Source organism: Mustela erminea, chromosome 4 (assembly GCF_009829155.1).
Source record: "Mustela erminea isolate mMusErm1 chromosome 4, mMusErm1.Pri, whole genome shotgun sequence".
Taxonomy (NCBI): Eukaryota; Metazoa; Chordata; class Mammalia; order Carnivora; family Mustelidae; genus Mustela; species Mustela erminea.
The window spans coordinates 140,189,202-140,201,808 of NC_045617.1; the positions used below are offsets into that span (position 1 = coordinate 140,189,202).

General features: G+C 49.2%; 1 protein-coding gene across 3 annotated transcripts in view; it reads right to left on the reverse strand.

The window, feature by feature from the left end:
• Positions 1–9,411, reverse strand: part of ATXN1 (ataxin 1) — a 400,612-nt gene extending 391,201 nt beyond the window's left edge. Inside the window, exons 1-3 of one of the 3 annotated variants that reach the window (XM_032341168.1) lie at positions 8,946–9,411; positions 2,838–2,888; positions 1,994–2,108 (exon numbers count right to left, since the gene is read on the reverse strand). The gene's annotated coding sequence lies outside the window, so the exon portion shown is untranslated. Of the gene's footprint in view, positions 1–1,993; positions 2,109–2,837; positions 2,889–7,457; positions 8,904–8,945 lie in introns of those variants that run through there. The other 2 variants (XM_032341169.1, XM_032341167.1) reach the window with 2 other exon arrangements.
• Between the last annotated feature and the right edge of the window lie 3,196 nt (positions 9,412–12,607).

Here is a 12,607-nt window from a genome sequence, read left to right on the forward strand (position 1 = left end):
TTGCAGACCTTAAGAAGCTCACCTTGACATGTAACCGTGGGGTTATTCTATTTCTTTTTAAATGACACCTCCCTGACCCATTGGCCATAAAATGTCAAGGACTCAGGTCCATATTTCTCAAGGATATGATGTTCAGGATTCCTTCCTGCCCCACCCCCATCCCCCAAGCAGGACTTTGCCGGCTACCCTTCCTGAATCATTAAATTTGAGCTTGAGTCACTCCGGTTTTTGTTTCTTTTTACTCAGACCACAAATAACTTCATTTGTGCTCCCAACTTCTCGGTTCCCACCTCGCAACCAGAGAAAAACATTACGTATGTACCCTATCGCAGCAAGAGAGATAGACTCACGCAGCATTCAGAAAAATAAATAAAAGGCTCATTTGTTTTGCACAGCTGCAAATGTCTATAGGGCCGGTCCAAAGACCAAGGTACAGGTGTATTTGCTGGCTCCCAGTCATGTCTGGCCCAGGAGCCACCGTCACAGAGCAAGAACGTGGTAATCATCCTGTCAAGAGGTTAAATTACAAGAGCACAAAGATAACCTATGATCCCAGATCACAAACCATATGCTGGTACTCTCCTTCTCCATAAACACACACTATTTCACGCCATTCTCACAGCAGCCCTCAAAGAAAGTTCTAATCTTAACTCCACCTTACTCATCAAGAAACTGAGGCACAGAAAGCTAACAGGACTCCCCAGGACATGCTGACAGCTGCAGGGGCTAAAAGCAGACAGGCTGCTTCCAGAGCCCCATGCTTGTAGCTCAGATGCCGTGGGAATAAGATGTTCACTTACGAACTCCATCTTAGGTATACAAGGGGAGCCCTTTACTTAAAGAAAGCTGGTGAATCGTTTTTTGACGGAACATTCCGGTAAAGCAAACAGCCACCCTGCAACAAATGAGTTGCACACCGAGAATTTTATACGTGAGGTGTGATAACAGCAGACTGTGTGTCTCGCCAAGCAAGGAAACAGAACATGACTTGGGAAGAGATGCCCAGAGACCACCCAATCCGGCAGTTTCCAAACCCTTGTACAATAGTACAATTCCAGTATTGCAGAATTGCAATTGTAAGAGATCATTAAAGGTTCATTTTGATTCAGGAGGTGGAGCTGCAAGTCCTTTCTCTGTCTTTCTCTCTCTCTCTCTCCCTCTCCCTCTCTCTCTCTCTCTCTTTAAGCTTTCCAGGTGATTCTGTTGCTCAGCCAAGCTTGGGAACCTCTGAAGAAGTCCATTTCCACAGGTCCCAGCAGGACCGCTCCCAAAGTAAACAGCAAGAGGGGATCTATTTCACAATCCCCTTTTGGCTGCCTACACCTGTGCTCCCAAGCCCTCTCGCCCCAACTTTTAACTTCCATGTCTCCTGATTTCATGCAGGCAGGATCCTCTTGCCCTCTCTCAGTACAGAGCCATGAGTCATCAACACCGCATACACTCTCCGTCTACGAAACTCTCCAGGCCAGAAAAATTTACTGTACGTGAGGCAATCAGGAAGTTGTAAAATCCAAACAGACACCAAGAAATTCAAGATTCGACAAAGACCAGTTGCCACTGAACAAACAGGCCTCTGTCTCCCTACACTTGAAGCACGCTACGACGGAAACCCAAGACACGAAAACTGTCACTTACGGTCACAGTTTGGCAGCAAAACGGTCTCATCACATTAAGGAGAAGGGGACCACGAAGACGGTCAGGCTCAAGTCTAACAAGCAAACACCAATCGTCACCAGGTCAAACACAGACTTCTTCATGAACCACTTTCTTCTCAATTAAGTCAAAAAGAGAGACACTTCAAGCCAAGTTTTTGTTTTTTGTTTTTTGTTTTAAGTGCTCTTGGCAACTTCTCAATCTCCCTCAGAATGCAGTCTGCAAAGGCAGTGGCGGCGAACGGTCCACTCACGCCACGCAGAAGCGTGGGCACGAGGTGATTTTCCGGGTCAGGCTGGATCCTCGGATGGAAACCAGACAAGCATAGCCAAAGTCTCACCTGATACGTGACGCACTTCCCTGGAGTGGCCGTGGGGGAGGGGACAGCCTTGCGAGGATGACACAGGAATCCCAGGCTTGAACGGACCACCCTGGCGACTTGCTGCTTGGGGCTCCTGCAGGGGTCAAGGCGGTGGAGGGGGTTGGGGGAGGAGGAGAAGAAGAAATCCAAAATGAAAACCAGGACAAACAGCTTCCAAAAAGAACCCCAACCTTAAGGATACGGAAATCGAAACTTGAAGGACATCAAATTGTGCATTTTGTCTTATGAGAATTACAGATACCAGCCAGCTCAGAAGGCAGGCCTGGTTCAAGTCCACAGGGCTCAGAGGGAGACCACCACAAAAAAGGTCCTCCCTTCAATCAAAGGAAGAGCTTGGCCTCCCTATTTGAGCCAGGGACTGTCCTTCTTTTCCCTAATGATTCTAACCGATCATCTGATAAACACATGCTGGTAATCACAGGGAGATCAGGTGAAATGGGCATGGATTGAATAGGAATTGAGCCAAAGTCTAATTTTCACATGTCATGTATTACTATCAACATGCAACTTCAGGAACAATCACCAAAAAAAAAAAAAAAAAAAAGAAAGAAAGAAAAGAAAAAAAGCACAGTTATTAGCATAGCAGTCGAATGGGAGAGAAAAATGTATCAAATGCAGAATAAACTGTGAAAGTATGCACATGTTCACTGGACTTGCCACTATTGCTTCTTTGAATGCATGTCTATTTCATGTTCACTGTGCCACAATGCCTTGCAAACCGTTGAGGAAAAATCATCCACTGTATAATGAATGAGTGAATGTGCGAGCGGACGAAAGGAGAATGAATGAATCTTCCATATACCTTTCCATCAGGGAGCTTGGTGCTTGTAGTAGTTTTTTGTGAGGTAAAGACCTATGCACAGAAATGGAAGAAGTTGAAGACTTGATCTGCTAGCAGAGTTCTCAGCCCTATTAAAATAATATTTTTAGATACTGGTCATTCCCCACTGCCCACATGAGACAGAAAGAATCAGAAAGCACAGTTATAAACTAACCCCCCAACTAGTCATTGCTAGGCAGATTTTCCGTCTTTGATTACTGGAGCTGGTGTGTATATTTGTTTGGGCTGATTTTAAATTTAGTTTGGGTTTCCTAAGCCCACGCCAGGTAACAGTAGGAAGGAGGCGGCCCAGGATTATGCTGGATGTCAGAAAGAAACTATTCTGGAGTTATGAACACGATCTCCAATGTGAATAATCTGTAAACAGGTAAGTGAGCCAATTATCCCTGGGTACATGGCAACACATCTCCGTAGTCATGATTATTTTCAACCATATACACTCACTATTTTTAAGAGCACAGCCCAGCTGGAAAGGAAAATAATTTCGATCGCTTTCCAACACTTTTCAAAGTAACGAACAGTAGCCAAAGCCTCCTTACTTCTCGGGAATCCGTTCGGCAAGTATTTCCTTAAGCATCTACTACATGCCGGGGACTGATAGGCAAAAGAAGGGAGTTTTCGAATTGCTGGCTTCTCCACATGTAATCTGTGATTCCAGAGAACACAGGGAAGCTGTCCGAGACTACAACGTCTTGGACGCTCTGGGAAGACTGCACTGAGGCTCTCTCCTTGCAGAAGCTCGGTGAGTTACAAAAGTCAGTGGTGGCCAAGTTAAAGAGAGGCTCACGGAATTCTATCTGCCCTTCCGCCGTCACTGTTTCCTTGTTTCTACTAGTAACTTCGCACACAGCATCAACATACGGGATAATCATTTCTGAACAAGGTGCGGGTACGGTGGACTGGCGGGCGGCACTTGTTTTATGAGCTAACAGTGGAGTGTTTGCTGGTGTATGTGTGTGTGCACACAGTTCTATTTGCATATCTCCTCAAAGATAAGGTTTTATAGAGTCCAAATTACAGTCTCCTCCTACTCTGCTGAAGTGCACAGGACAGTCAAGCATGATGCGAATGCTGTAAAATATTAATTTACTCTCAAACTGGCATGCCTACTTATTTCAAAAGTATTTGTGTTGCTACACCAGTTACAGGAATTAAGAGAGTTCACGTAACTTGCTGTTCCATCAGAGGGAAGAAACACAAGAACAGAAGCAAGGCAGAGAGGATTCATTTCAAGAACATACAGACAAATTACTAAAACAAAAAACAAAACAAAAAAAAAAACAAAATAACAACAACAACAAAAACAACCAATACTAGCCTATAGAACATTTCCTACAACATATGCACTAAACACAGAAGACTTAATATTTTAAAAGCATAGCAGAACTACATAATGCAATTCCATTTATAGAGGAAGATTATCAAGATAGACAGCCTAAATAATACTAATGGGGTGGTAAGGAGAAAATAATAGATGAATAAATACAGTAAATAATATAGATAATTCAGGGAGGGTAGGCCAAATCTAAGGGTGCAATAAAAGACAATTTGCCATACACAGTGACAGAAGAATACATTTTCTTCGCATGTTAGGAGATAAATTGCTTACAGGTTAGCAGCTAAGACGATTATCACTAAAAACTTCTGCTAAATAACTCCCTCAAAATGTGTGGTGCTGAAGAACTCCTAATAAGGAGTTCCTCTGAGCCTGAATCAAAACAGCATAATTAGGGCAACCTCTGCCCCCTTAAGTCTCAAATTCTGATTACACTCCAGTGAATTTTCTGAAAAGTCATTTTCAGGTGGGATACCATTTTTGCTTACATTATGACAATTACCACTGAATTTTCATTACTCCTCAAATGGTACGCATTAAAAGTTATAGAAAAATCAATGAAACGTTTCTGCTAACATCACCCATATCAAGGAGAACACAATGCTTGTCGCTTTTTTGTCTGTAATAATTCTAAACAGGTTTCATTACATTCAGGAGGGTAACACGCATTACAAACATTTATAGCATGCTAGCCCGAAAGTTCCTATGTATAAGGATTACAAAATATATTACTACACTGATAAAGACAAAAATACATAAATTATGAAACAGGAAAAAAGATTTTTAAAACTGTCTCCACAAATAGAGATGATCTACCTAAATCTTTTTATCGCTCCTAAATTTTAAGCATGTATATATATTTTTTCAGAACCTTGATCCAATTACAACGCTTTCAGCCAACATTTAAAAATATTCTCTAAAACAGCATTCCGTATGCTCATTATTATATCATCCCTTAAAGACATGTTGAGTGAGTCTTTTATTAAACTGAATTCAATGAAACCAACATTTGAACAGCATAATTGAGGACTGTAAGATTCATTCTTAAAAATGGGCAGTCCTGTATGGAACACCCTGGGACAGAAATGACTCTCTCTACTGAGATTTCTGCAATGTATTATTCTCGGTGCTTTTACAAAATAAGGAGGGCTTGCTTCTGATAACCTTGGAAGTATGACCGGAACTAAATCTGTTCTTTGAAGCAGTTAAGCCCGTCCATGTCTAAAGCTCTCACAGAAGCCAATCTTTCAAATTACTGAATAAACTCTGAAAACAAAAAGCAATGGAAACCAAATTATTGATGTCCACCCTGAAAACGGTGTCCACTCTGTCTCCTACCTGTCACGTGAATATGCAACTATTTCAGTTTTCAGAGTCGAAACTATGGGTTACCTGCTCACAGCTATATTTGGAAGAATTAACATTCACTCCTACACTAATTTTTAGGCTTTTAATAAAAAATGTTTTTTATCAACTAACTTCTAATAGGAAACAAGATGAGCTGCTGTTACGAAGTGTTAGTCATCAGAAACTGTCACTCAAGGTAAGTGCACAAGTCAACTCCTCTTGACGTTTCACAATGGAAAATATAAATAAAGGCATATTACACAAAAGGAATGTGAGTCCTTAAACTCTGTAATGACAACAAACACAGGAGTCATAGAAATGTGTTTACTAATGTTTTAATAATCTCTTAGGGCTGGCCTTTCCCAGGACTCACAGACAATGAAATGTAAGGCCTTCGACAGGCACTTGACATAGAATCTGACGGCTAAGAGTTTTTCTTGCATCTCTAAGACTAAAAGACAATTCAGAGGCCCTGGAGCCTAGTTATAATATTCCCCACAAAGTATCACTTCTGTGAACCAAACCCTCTTAAAACGAAATCTAGAGAGGAAAATACTGACTTTCACAGTCCCCCATCAAGTACATTTTCATACTTATTTTTGCATTCAAAAATACACATTCACGTTTTACTGCAAGAGATTTTCTGCATATTGCAAGATATAATCCAGGACCTCCAAAGTGTGTAAAACTTAAACTTCTGTGCTTAACTCCATATCCTTGCTTCCCATCTATTTACATGGGGGGGGATAGCTTGTTTTAACCACAGAAGCACTTGATCTGAACAGGCCACAATCAAGTTACCAACCACATAAACTCACTAAATGGTAGAAAGTTGTAAACCCCCCGTGGGGAATAAATCCTAGCTCCAGGGGGGGAAAAAAAAAAGGATTTACCAATTTAGCTACGGGGCTATAAAACTGAAACACTCTGGCAGGATCACGACCAAATCAAGACATTATTATTCTCAATCACTTTCTCTTTCCTATATGAAAATTATTAAGAATACCTCCCCACCCCAGGTGGCTCGCCTGAGCCCCAAAATCTTCAGCCACCAAAGCTACTTACTTTTCTTTCCTTTTTAATTTTCGGCAACAAGATTATTATTTTTCGTTGCCTGGTGAACCTAATGAGGGGGTGCCCTAATGCAAAGGGAGAGTGGCTGTTCTCTAAATTATTGAATGCTCATTAAATTATATATCACAGTGCAAGTTGCTTCCTGTGTAAAAGCATCCCCCAACGTCAGTCCCCAAGCTCTAGGCCTCTGTCATCACTCACCTGAGAAAAGAACCTTGGAACTTACAGATGTAAAGACTAAGGATGTCCAATAAGTCCAAATTAAACACATACCCATTTCAGAATGGCCCCTCCAGTCAGTCCCATTTTTTGGTATTAGAGCGGCTCCTGTCACGGTGAAGTTGTGAAATGTGACAACGGAGACATCATTCCTAAATAAACAACTTCCACTGAGTCAACCCTTTAGAATCCCGGTCCTTGGCCACAGACACCATAGGTTCTCAGGGACGGGTGCTCTCCCCCTCGAAGGGGTTAAGTACCCACAAGGCCAAAGGCACCAGACTGCAAAAGCAATGTGGCTTGAGTAAGCTCTGAAAGGTTTCTAACAAGTACCAAATACTTGTTTGTCTGTTCACAATCACCATCAGCAGGCCTGCCAGGCCCCTTTCACGGTGTGGGAGAGGCGCTCACATACCGCACCCAGCAAGACCAGCTTGTGGGTCTCCTTTACAAAAGTTGAGTGGCTTCGAGGTCTCATCCGGTGACTCCCGGCTAAATGACTGAAAGACGCCACAACTGAGGGAGTGAAGTGTGCCCCCCGGCTGGAACGGCACAAACACCGTGCATGAAACACTTGGAGTGGTCCAGGCACAAGACAAACCCACCTGAATGGACGAGGCACACTGTCTGTTGCCATGGCAGCCTGATCTAATTACAGGAGTGATCCGCAGAGTAAGTGCAGGGAAAACCTACACCCCTGACACGGATCTGTAGGAAGAGAAACATGGGCGGCCAGGAGGCTCAGGGGAGCCCTTTGCCCTCAGCTGTACCCAGAAGGCAGCCCCCAAGCCCATTTGTCTGCGGACCTTCTAAAATATTGACTGAGGCGCACACAGTCATAGGACAGTCGGAGGAGATTAAATGCCACAGCCTTAGCTGTGAGGGTGCAACCCCTTTTCAGGAGTTCATGTGCGGGATTGGTGGTTAGGCTTCATTCCACCAAAAAACAAACAAACAAACAAAAAACCAAAACCAAACCAAACCAAACCAAAAAAAACCCAAGTACCCCGCTACAAATAACCCCCAGGGTGGGCTAAGGTGGGGGGGGGGGGGCTTCTAGGAACTGCAGGACTCCTGAGAAACCCAAAGAGAAGTGGCTTCCCTAACAGGGTTGGAAAAGTAACTAGCTATGCCTAAAAATAACCATCAAGTAACTACCCACTGCTCTGTGCGATATGTACCCACAATGTTTAGATATTAAGAACAGCCTGCATTACAAAACACAAATGTCATTGAGATGGGACTACTAGATTGCCAAGGGAGAGCTTATTTGCATATACACATTTCCCTGCATGCACGAAGGGGTGTGCAGGGAGCAGGCCACTCTAAGGCGGTAGTTTTTATTCTGTGGGTGTACTAGGGTCTTCCAATTTTACTAATTGTATCCTGTGGATCTCGCAGGGAAGCTAAGAATCTCTTCGGGGACAGAACCAGTTTGGAGGAGTCCCTACTGCACAGCATACGGTAAACAAAATAAAAATAGCTTGCCGTTCTCGTTAGCCACATCGCGCATTATATAACCAGCTTCCGACTGGCTTTTTTTTTTTTTTTTTTTTTTTTTTTTTTGCCCTTACTACTCTTCAGCAATTTCCCAATCTCCCGAAGTATTTATATTACCCTCTTATCTGCAGGATTATATACTAGGAAAGCAAAACAAAACAGAACAGCCACAGGGTTGAACCGAACCCCACGGTCCTTGGAAACTGATTTTTTTTTTTTTTTTTTGGTTGTTGTTGTTTTCTGGCAAGATCTTCACCACCACCCTACTTCCACCCCCCACTAAGGTCCTTGCTCAATCTCCCCAGAAAACCTGAATTGTTCCACCGCTTCCAGTCAGCCCCCTACGTGGTCGGAAATAAAATGAAAGCACAAACCCCGGAGTTTAGGAAGGCGGCCCGAGGGCGGGGGGCTGGGGAGGGGTCGGGGCGCCGCAGAGTCAGCCAAGTGGCCACCGAGGGGCCGCTCCCCAGCGCGACGGCCCTCGCCGCACCCCCCCCCCCGCGCGCACACACACACACACACACACTCACACACAAGCACTCACACGCGCACGCACTCACTCACACTCACGCCGCGCTCCGCCGCCGCCTCACCTCTCGCTCCGCCCGGCCGGCCCCTTCCCTGCCCCCTGCGGGACCGGCCTGCTCGCAGCGCTGGAACCACGTAGGAGGCGGCGGCGGCGGCGGCCGCGGGAGTGGCGGAGTCTCCGGCCCGGCCCAGAGTGAACGAGCCGCGGGGCTCCAGGGCGCATCCCAGTCCCCGCAGCGCCTCCTCCGCCGCCGCCGCCTCCTCCTTCCCCTCCTCCTGGCTTCATTCACCCTCCCAGCAGCCGCGCAGCCGCTCACTCCCCGCGCCGGCAGGGCAGCGCCCGCCGCCGCTCCTCCGCTCCTGCCGCGGCCGCTGGTGGGGGCGCCGGCCCGGGCTGGGGCGCTCGCGGGCTGCCGGCTCCGGGCGGCGGCGGCTGCACATGATCAGGAAGCGGCCGCACCAACAGGGCGGCAGTGGCGGCGGCGGCGACAGCAGGGCCGCTGCCGCCGCTCCAGCCGCGCCGCCGGCACCCGCGCGTCGGCTCCCCCCCGCGCCCACCCCTCCGCGCCCCCCGCGCTCCCACCGCCCGGCGCCCGGCCGCGCGCAAAGTCCCGGCCCGCAGCCGCGCACCCGGCGAGGCCGGCCTCCGCGGGGAGACCCCCGCCCCGGGCTCGGAGGCCGGGCGGCCACCCCGCGGGGAAGCCCGGCCCTCCTCCAGACCCACTCGCTCCGCCGCCCTCCGTGGGGAGAGGGCTGAGGAGGGGGCGGCGGCAGGAGAGGGCAGCGCGCGACCCCCGGCCGCTGCCGCCGCCGCCGCCGCCGCCGCTACCCCTACGCCACCTCGAGGGAGGGGGACGCGGCTCTCCGCACTCGCGGCCGGACCGGCAGCCGCCGGAGCGGGGCGCCGCCGCCGCTCTCCCCGCCCGCGCCCGCGCCCGCACCCCCAGCCCGGGCGCGCCCCCTCGCCTGGCGGGCGCCCACCGGCCCGGCAGCCCCCTGCCGTCAGTCCCTGCGCCCCGAGCGGGGGTGTCGGCCCGGGAGGCTGGAGCGGGAGAAGGTTGTATGTACACACACACACACACACACATACACACACACACACACACACACAACACAACACGACGCGTCGATTTCCTTCGCTCCTCTTCCAGCTGTTTTCTGTGCCGGCGACTGGGGTTTGGGGTTTGTTTGCTGGTTGTTGCTTTTGCCCCTCTCTGGAGAGCGGGGGGCAGGGGCAAATTTTAATCTAAATAAGGGGCGAAGGGGATGGGGGAGGGGGAAGAGAGAATCAGAGGAGAAAAAAAATAGCCACTTACTGTAAAGTGTAAATGGATCTGGGGTTGCGTGGGGAAGGGGGGGCAGAGGGAGAGAAACAGTGTCTTGCGGCTGCTGTAGCTCTGGCGGCTGCTCCGCGGGGCTTGTTTTGGATCCCCCTGCAGTGAAACAGGTCCTGTACGGCTCCGCCACTGTAGTAGAAATGATGTCTGCGGTATACTCTGCTCTCTCCTCCTCCTCCTCCTCGTCCTCCTCCTCCTCCTCCTCCTCGTCCTCCTCCTCCTCCTCCTCGTCCTCCTCCTCCTACCCCCCCTGCTCCCCTCCCCTCCCTCCTCCCTCCGCCCGCCCGCCCTCCCTCCCTCGCGCTCTCTCGCGCTCGCTCGCTCGCTCGCTCCAGTATGTAAATGTGTAATAGAAGCCAAATATGGAGCAGTTGGCTGCCGCCGCCGCAGCTTAAGGATCCGACTTGGGGGTGGGGGGGCACCCTCTGGCGGGCGGCGGGGCGAGCGGCTCGGAGCACCACGAGCGCACCGCGCGGCGGCCGGCCGGCCGGCGCCCTTAACCCTTGGCTGCGCGCTGCCCGGGCCCGGCGGCCCCCGGGGAGGCGGCGCGTGGCCCAAGACTGGCTCGGGAGCGGGGGGCGGGGGGTGCGACTCCGGCCGGAGGGGACGCTTCTTCCAGGTTTGGGAAAGGGGCGGGGAGCTGGAGCGATGAGGTAATTTTAGCGGTGACCGGTCGGTCCTCGCGCGCCTCCCCGGGTCCCTGCACCTAGTTGGAGGGAACAGAGCGACAGCGGGGTGCAACTCAGGGCGCTCTGGAGGACTCTCGGAGGGGTGTCGGGCTTCAGCTCGTAGCCGGCGAAATACCCACCCCGGGAAGGGGGGGGGGTCAAGTGTGATCCCGACGTGCCCTTCGTCCCGGGCGCGCCGAGAATCGTCTAAGAGGGCTGACTCGGATCGTCGTGCACGTTAACCCCCAAACCGGTTTCGTTCCGGAACCAGGACCGCGGGGCTGCGCGGACTGCCTGTGCGTGCAACTCAGGAAAGTTTTAAGGGTCCCCGCGACTGCATGTGCACCGTCACCTTTCCTCCCTCTGAAAGCGGGTGTCCTCCCTGCCCCCACCTCCCCTTTCGCTTTCTGCAGGTCTGCAAATCCGCTTTGAGTACTGAAGTCCCTGGCCCCAGCCTGGGAAGACGACCCGCGCACTCCTCTCGCAGCTAATTCGGGATCATTAATTTAATCGGAAATGAGGTAACCAGTGCAGGAGATACAGAAAGCAAACCGAGCATCAGATGGCAGTTCTCGTGAATCCACGCGGAGGAACTTCCTCTGCGCTCAATTGTGAAGCGCGGTTCTCAGCGGCCCACCACCCCGCCCGCTCCGCGTGTACCACCGCCAGGTGTGAGCTCTCGGTGGGAAGGAATCTTCCGTGCAGGGGTGCCCCTTGCCAACAGGTGTGGCGCCTGGAAAAAAGCGAAGGCACCTCCATGCTGAAGGGAGCTCAGTGAAGCGGAGCTCCTTGCTGCAGATAATTCTGGAAGACCAGTAGGTGTCGGGGCAGCATTTGACCTCTTTCAGGTGCTTAGAACCAAGTGTCTAGAAACATGATCTTTCCACCCAAGTTTCTCCCTGGAAGCCACCACTATTGACTGTAAACTGTGCTGGAGAAACCTTTGGCTGAGTTTCCTTATGACCTAACGGTTAGTCACCAACTGAAGCAGGATACAGAATCACCAAGAGAAATGTGTCAGCTTTTAAACAACTGTATCGTAGAGCCAACGTGCTACAGAAATAAAAATAAGCATACTAACAACTGGGAAGGTGGAGAGCCCCGGAAATCATTTTTTTTTCTCACATTTTAAAATACCATGCACATATACACGGCTATTAAAAAAAAAAGAAGAAGAAAAGAAAACTACTACTGTTCACTCTTACTGGGTTCTACAACTTCTTTTTCCCCCTCCCATTTAAAACGCAATGATTGCTACAGTTTAAAGCCCCAGGTTGGTCTAAAGTGACATTGTTGGTCTCATTACAGCCTCTAGTGGACAGTTGAAATCAGTTTCCTGAAAAGGCTCTTCCTGGCGTTTTGTTGTTGACAAGCATTATCAAGGTGAAGGCTAATATCTCAGAACAGAACCGGGTACTGACTCCTCCCCCGGCTTGGCAGACTGGGCTGGCTCCCGAAAGGATCAGAAGCAGTGGGTTGGGCACTGAAAAGACGTGTGCTTTGTGCTGCGGGCATTGTTAGTACTGCCCTGCGAATAAACAGACCTTCTGCTATTCATTTCAGTTTCGGAAAGCTTTCTTAAAAACTAACTCCATCTAAAATATCTTTGTAACAGAAAATATTGGTTGCCATGTGTTTGGCTTAACTGAGTTGTTTTTTACTTCTGCAGACTGCCCAATCCACCTCCACTCTATTTTTAGACATTTTTACATTGAGAGATTT